The following is an 8,205-nucleotide window of genomic DNA, read 5'->3' as shown; positions in this document are numbered from 1 at the left end:
GGGGGGCAGCTAGCGGATCAAGGACAGATGCCTATGATTTGAGACCAAAATGAAATTGCGCTGAAACCACCCAGGAACTCGTAGTGCACCTTAATGTAAAAGTATGTAAGTATCATCAGGAAAATGTACTTAAGTAATAAAAGTACTCAATGCGGAAAAATCCTTTTAGAAACTGGAAAACGATCAGAACTGTTCTGTCATCAACTAATCGGCTAACCGTAATGTGTTTGGTGTGCAGAGATCTTAATTTGTAGAGTAAGTAGTAACTAGAGAAATGATGAACATCCCCTGTTTGTACATCTGTTGACTAGTGTTAAAGCCTAAGCGTTGCCGCCTGCGCAGTATGTCTGTATTGACGTCGCCACGTGTTGTGTGTGCGATCTGTGATCTACAAGCAGGAGCCCCTCAAACAGGAAATGACATCATTTGGGTGCGTGGTCATTGGCCGGACAGTGCAGGAATGTTGAAAGTAGCCTTCTGGGTGAGCATGGTAACCAGATGCTACAGACTGGTGGTGGTGGTGACCACACACATGGGAATATGTCAACTTCAATCAGAAGAGAAATCATGTGTGTAGCAGGTGGAGACAACATGGATGCCCCCTGAAATAGGTTTGCTTGATTATGAAAAAAAAAACATAATTGCAAATATTTTGGCCAGTATAAACATCCGGATTATTTAACACTTACTTGTTGACTTTTGGAAAGATGTTGCATTTGTTTACCTTTGAAAACAGTCAAACAAATCGACAGTGAAAACACCTTGAACTGGGAAATTTACCTTCACACTTTCCTGTTGAACTGTTTGAATTCCCCTTCACAACACGAGACAAAACAAGGGTTTACTCACAAAACCTAATGTGCAAAATAATCGTTTTTCCGATTGGGGTTAATTGCACAGCACTTGGTAAAAATGCTATGGAAACTCCTTCTGTGTGTCGTAAAATATCTCGCAGACGCGAAAAAAGTCACTGCCCAAACCTCAAAACCTGAGTTGGGTTTGATTGGGCGCTGCAGGGTGCTGTTGTAGCTAATCATCGGAGCTCGAGGATGTAAACGACCATGACGCTCAATCTGTGTTTCCTATGGGGGCCACAACCCACACATCATGATTCCATCATGAAGGAGGGCTCCTACCCACAGGTGTCAACACGTCCAGGGAGGCGGATCGAGAAGCAGTGACCTCCAAACATCTGCTCTTTACAACAACAAAAACCGACTCAAAAACCCCTCATGACAAAACACCACAGTGTAACTGAGGCAGATGGACCTCTGAGTAGCGGTCATTTTGGAGAACTTTCACACTCACACTCACACACACACACACACACACACACACACACACACACACACACACACACACACACACACACACACACACACACTTCCACATCCTCTCAACTCCCCGCCGCCTTGCCTCGCTGATTGTCCCACACTTTATAAATAGCGTGTGCTTTTAATATGCGCGTGTGTCCAGTGGATAACGTCAGCGCTTTGGGAGACAGGCTCAAGGAGTGTTTCATTATAAACCTGTACCATTAAAACTTGCTGGCTGGGTCTGGATTTTGGCTCTCATGTCCCCCTCTCTAACTTTTATGAGGCCAGTTATGATCCTAAATCGATGCAGGAAACTGAGATGGAGGAGTTGGGCAAGGTAAGCAGTAACATGACCTCACAATTAAATAGTAGTGTTGCTGATTGTGTGCCTATTTAAGGCCTAACTTTAAGTCCCGGCACTGCATTATCCTGCAGAGAGTGCAGTAAGTATTAGGAAAGCGAGACATGGTATTTGGTGTTGGCTCCAGCACGTTGGATTTTCAAAATGCTGGAAGTATTTAGACCATTTAACGTATGGGTGGGCGATATGGAGAAAATCAGATATCGCAATATTCTTGTCCCAGTACCTCTATGTCGATAGTGTGGTGACATTATAGGGTTGACAACAAAAAACATCCTGTCCAAATGAGTCCTAAACTGAAAGACGTCACGTCAACATTCACAGGCTTCTATCTGAAATCTAATATGATGGAGTACAGCCGAAAAATCAATATATCTTCTCCGTCCAGACACTCATAGACCACACTGCCCGGGGAGATCACGGGACATGTGAACTCTGTCTGGCCGAGTTCAAGGGTCACAAAGAGCAAGCGGCGAGGCATGCAGGTGCTTCAGAGAGCTGCAAGAGGAAGTATAGAGGGACCAGCAGAGAATTCTGTGAGAGAACCACAATCACGCAAGCTGCATGTGGTTTCCAGCTCCTTGCCAAGACCTCTCACTCTCTGCGTCCCAGACTTTTCCCTCTGAGTTATCCAATCCCCCGTCCTCTCCACTGGCTGGCCGGCCCACACCCACTCTCCACCGCACACAAATGGTTTGCATAAGAAGTCTGCATGACTGGGCTGTGGCTGCAGATGAAATCCTGAAGAGTGATAGTTTACTTAGCCTAAATACCCCCGATTAGACAAATTGAAACATTGTTGTTATGCGGTGGAAACTCAAGGACCTATTGGCCGAGTCCGTTCACCCCATTCCGGAAAAGGCGGTGCACGCGTACCTTCGTCACGCGAAAACCACAAGATCTGGTGGATGTGGAAAAACATGCACCAGATAAATAACTTAAATATTGCACCAACAAAATCAACTAAGATCCCTCCACCAAAACAAGAACTGTAAAACAGAAAATGAACACTGTCACACAGAGATGATTCACGAAGGAGGCAGGCACACGCGACTCAGGCTTCTGTGAACTACTGAAAAACATGTCCCACCGCAAGCGTTCTGTCTTGACTTATGGTCGGCCTCATGATGTCACATTTTCCTCTCATTTTGATCGTCTCCAGGTTCCCAAACAGGGGCCGCAGCGATGTGCTGCTCTGAATTGATCCCAACCTACTCCTCCTAGAAAATAAAGAAATCAATCATAGTGTCACACTAAATGAAGAGATCATTTAAATACGAATTAAACGTCTCGACTTCCGATTCAGACAGAGTTTAAAGTCAGCCAACTGTCAAACCTCCTCCATCCCGATTAAAGCTGTAAATTGTAAGGCCATGGAGAGCTTTTTCTTTAAGCTACTTAAATATTACAGCACACACATGTACTGCATATGCACACACTTAGTAATAATACACCAAAATGATTCTACCAGACTGGAGACTCATAAAACGGAGCGGTAGCTGCTTGGTTCTGCCAGCGGACTCCGTCTGGCCGGGCAGTCTGGTGTCAGGGCTCAGAGGCTGGAGTCAGCACCACAACACATCCACCCTGAAACGAGGAAGAAGACGCATTTCCAATGCAGTGTTTCAATCTGTCTTGTGCTGAAATTATTTGTGAATTAATGAATGAATGAATTGTCCATTACTTTGTTTAGTGGCTAAAAATACATGCAACGCACATCAGAACTCTAGCTCCTTCATAACAGTTATGCTTGCACACATTAACTGCTCATGTGTTGTCCCAACGTTGTCTGTATTTGTCCAGCCCAGCTGATGTCTTGTATAAATGTCTCTGTCCTTATGTGCCAAAACTGTATTGTTGTTTTAGTTGTCCGAATTTGTCTGGTCCACATGGATGTCCTGTACAAATGTCTGTCCCGACGTGCTGTCACCACGTTCAATGTTTGATGTTTCTGCAGAACAGGAACCGGCTGAAAACCAGGTTTTAAACTGAGTCAGGCCTGTTTATATTGTAATGTAATGTTACTTTTAACTTTCCTGTATAATAAATATGAATAAATGAAAGCGGATGTACTTTGTGTTAACTGCTAATTAGCTGATGTTAGATGCTTGTTTTTCTTCTTAACCTGGACCCTTTTTTCCCGTGCATTGGTTTCAGAGTGACTGATGTGAACAAAGATCTTTGAAATCAGTCCAGTATTAAGCAAGAACACCATAACAGACAGCTAACAACAGGGCCGCAATTGAACCATAACGCGCAAATTTGCTGTTTTTGCCACTGAAGGGCTCAGAATATTATTCTTATTATTCTTATTTTATTATGGAAATGATCCCTACAGAGGTATTTTTGTTAAAGAGTAAGATCCTTTTTGTTTAACATGAAACAGCTGCAAAATCCCCATCACCAAACCCACCAGACTCCATGTAAATAAACAATACTTTTAGCGTGTACAGAGCCAGCACATTGTCACATATAAATGGGTGTATTAAAGGTTCATTTCAGCTAAACCAGACTGGCCAATCAGACCAACCATCCGAGTGACGTAGAAGCGACAGCGGCATCAACGGGCCGGGTTCGGTTGCCTCAATGTTGAATGTAAGCAAGAAGCTGCACAGTATCATGTCAGAATATATGTAAATGTAGAGTACGGTGTTGTTATTTTCCATTTCTTTAGCCTATGATTTAAAGCAATCCATCCATCCATCCGCCGGAACTCCACCTTCGGGTTTTTCTTCCATCCGCTCAGCGGAACAGTCTGTCACATTTCTTAGTATCTGTTGTTGAAAGAAAGCTTTTCCCATGGCTGTGTGATCAGGTCTGAGAAAGTTCAGCACAGCTACACAGAGGACAGCCAGAACCGAAGGAGCGTCTCAGAGGAGGATTTCGTGTGGACTCTGAACGTCCCTTTCATGTACCGAAACCACAGGACCTGCAGAGGACCAGCTCCGGTTCCTCTTGACGTCCGAGCAGCATGCGATGTTCCTCATATCGCATTCTCTCCTCGTCTCATTGTTACCGCCTCATGTCCGAGGCTTTACGATACACTCGGGCTTGATGATGTGCTATCAAGTGTTTGCTTGTATGCATTTATTATTGCGTCCATATGGGTGCACATTTGTTTCAGGGAAGAAGACTGACCGGAGTCAAACATTTCCGCTGCTTGAATCCTAAAAATATTTCCAGCCTATGAATACCTTCTGGTTTCAAAGTGACAGAGAACATTGTGTTTTTATAAGAGCAACACACACAGACACACACACACACACACAGACACACACACACACACACACACACACACACACACACACACACACACACACCTTGGCCTGTGTCCTTCTGATTTTAGTACAGATGTTATGTTTTACACTGATAAAGGAGAACAACAAAGGAATCTATTGTGTTTTTGCCAGTACAGGATTTATTTCATCGTTCATAGAACATATCCTGAGTGTGTTAGTAGCTCCACACGAGTCACACGAGTCCAGCTGCTGCCTGTAGTCTTCAAATCTTAAAACTTGTGTTGTCTTCCCGTCAACCATGAAAAAACAACATTTTGGTTGCTCTTTTTCAACATTATTATCGCTTTTCCCGACATTTTTGTCACTTTTTCAGTGTTGTGGGTTCTTTTCTTGATGTTTTTTCCCATGTTTTTTAAATATTTTTAATGTTGACATTTTCAGTGCTTCTTTCAATAAGGGCTTATTGTTGTCATATTATTTTAGTGAGAAGTCATAAATAACTACAAATTACTAATGTTAGGGAAATATGTTTATGTTTTGTAACACATTGCTGGATTTTTTAAAACATATATATCGGCCAATATGTCTTAAATAACCAATTAGTCGTATCGGTATCGGTCTTAAAAATCCTTTAGCGGTCGGGGTCTCCTTGAATACGAATGTTTTTTGTTTTTTGGGGGGGTGGCATACACAAACGATTGATGTCTTTTTGGCACGTACCGCTGCATTTAGAGGACATTAGAGGACAGTGCTGCACGGCTCTGGAAGTTCACATGAACTCAGTGAACTCACCACGCAGTGCCATTATTAGATCAGGGAAAGCTAGCAAACGCCACATGCAGCAGGTGAATTAACATGGCTATATATTCCTTTTTTACCCCACTACGTCTAACGCTGCCTATAAGGGCTCCATTATCCCCCCCACCCCCATCAGAACCGCCACCCAGTAAGTCTCCTCTCAAGAGGCCGAGGGAAATAAAGGGGCGCTCCCTACCACGCGAGGCAGGCAGATTTTCCACTGGTTTAATGAGAATCACAGACACAAGAGAGGAAATGTGCAGGGTATTTATAGAAAAACGAGAGGAATGCAAGCCCCCCTAATTGAGCTTAGTCTATCTCTCTCTTGCAGGACCCGCTCGGCCCGGCTTTCTACGTGGACTCAAGGCATGTGGAGGGAAGGGAACGGAAACACAGAAAGTGATCATTCAAAAACTGCTCTCCACGCCAGACGTGTGGATTTGAAAAACACTTTCCGTTTGTCTTCTTTGTGTAAGTCATGAGGATGTTGTGTGAAATGGTTTTGGAGTTGAGGCTCTGGTTTACACAGAGAGTCTGATCCACAATTTGTCTTACTTCTTCTTTTCTACCCAGGGCTGGACGATTTGGCCAACATCTCTTATTCAACTATAGCTCATTACATATCTCGACAATGAGGTTTATCATGATATATTTAGTGTGTTATATATATGGTATGTTATATATAGTATGTTTTCTGGTAATTCAAAAACAGTCTTTATGAAATAACCACATGGAAAAGCATTCTCTTTTTACTACTTCTGTGTGCATTAAAATCTTGATAAATGAAAAAAATGTATATATTTTTTATCAATTTATTAAGAACTTTAGTGCAAAATGAACATGACGGATCAAACTGATAAAAGGCGTCCAAATGGCATAAATATCTCTATAACGCAGTTCAGCTGCTGGTTTTTCGACATTGTATAAGAAACGATAACAAAAAATATATATTCTGTAGACATTTTTATTGTTGCAACGACATACAGTATATTGTAATATCGACCACCACCACTCTGTTCTAGTCTGTGACACGTTGTCTGAATTGTAAACAACTGTGGACGTTGATGTTCATGGTCAACAGAGACTAGATCCTGACGACTAGCGCCACCCTGAGGTCCACATTCAGGGTTTTAAAGGAACATTTGGTTCAGACGTTCAAGTTTGCCGCAGGATACATTTAGATCTACTTTTCCTCGATCATCAGGTCAAGATGCCCTCATCCCCCCCCAATAGTTTATGACCAAATATCTACTAAAACACACCCATCAGCCTCAGTTGGAGTGCTAATAAGGAAAAGTTATGGAGCCCATAATGAGAGAGAAGCCACTCCAGTCCACATGGTGGCGTGACTGCACCTCTCAGCAAAGACCTTGTTGTTCCTGCAGCTTATTAAAACCTGTTTGGGTTAAACCCTCATGTGAGGAGGGCCCTGGGTCCAAAAATATGCTAGAATGAATAGCTGTGGATGCGTTGAGGGGCCCATAGATAACGCCTTTCTACAGGGCCCAGAATCTTGTGCTACGCCCCTGACAACAACACGCGCCCCTCCCCCTTCCACCCTGACTGACATTCAACTCAACTTTATCTATATTATCAAATCCTAACAATCTCAAGAACCCTTTCCAGATAGAGTAGGTCTAGACCACACTCTATATAATATAATTTACAGAGACCCAACAATCCTAGTAAGTCCCCCGACAGCAAGCATAGCGTGACAGTGGCGAGGAAAAACCCTAAGACGGACCCAGGATCTCGTTAGGTAGCTTGGTGTCTGACGGTGCCGGTCGGGGGGGTGATGAACAGTGGCAATTATAGTCACAGTAAAGTTAATGGACCTATGGCTAGAAATTGTAGTGATATGTGATCTACTTCATATCAAACCGGCTTAGCTTTGTCCACCGGACTGGAATGATGAAACTCATTCGTTCATTATTGCTCACAAAGAAGTCCAAAGCCCTTCGTCAGTGAGCGCTGAACAGAGAGTTCACACACTCGTCAATCATCAGGGTTTTGCCTCGTCGCTGAGGAGAGAAGTGACGAGTCCCAGGACTGTGACAACCAGTTGTTGTGGTTACGATCGGAGGGAAACAGAAAGACTGATGCACTTCCTGTCCCTTCACCATCCAACCCTGAAACTCATCTGTGAAGCTGACCTCAATTAATGTTAGGTAATCAAACTCTTACATGGGGATTTCTTTTGCTGAATTCCCATAAATGTCCACTCCTAAAGCCTAGCTACGGCGGCTAAATTGAATTAGAGACGAGCTTTCGACTGAAGACAACAAACAAACCAGTGGCCTCCGTAGCGAATGGCAACTCAATCCAAAAAAACTGCTTTAAATAAATCCAAACATGTTAATTCAGTGGATGACTTTATGAGAACATGTATTTTTATTTCCACTGCGAGAGTTTTCCGTGTTTCCTCCTTTTCCTCTCTGGAGGTAATCATTCACATAATCACATGGAGGTCAGGTAGAAACCGCCTCAGTTT

Source organism: Etheostoma cragini, chromosome 21, assembly GCF_013103735.1.
Source record: "Etheostoma cragini isolate CJK2018 chromosome 21, CSU_Ecrag_1.0, whole genome shotgun sequence".
NCBI lineage: Eukaryota > Metazoa > Chordata > Actinopteri > Perciformes > Percidae > Etheostoma > Etheostoma cragini.
Note: the sequence above shows the minus strand (reverse complement) of the source record.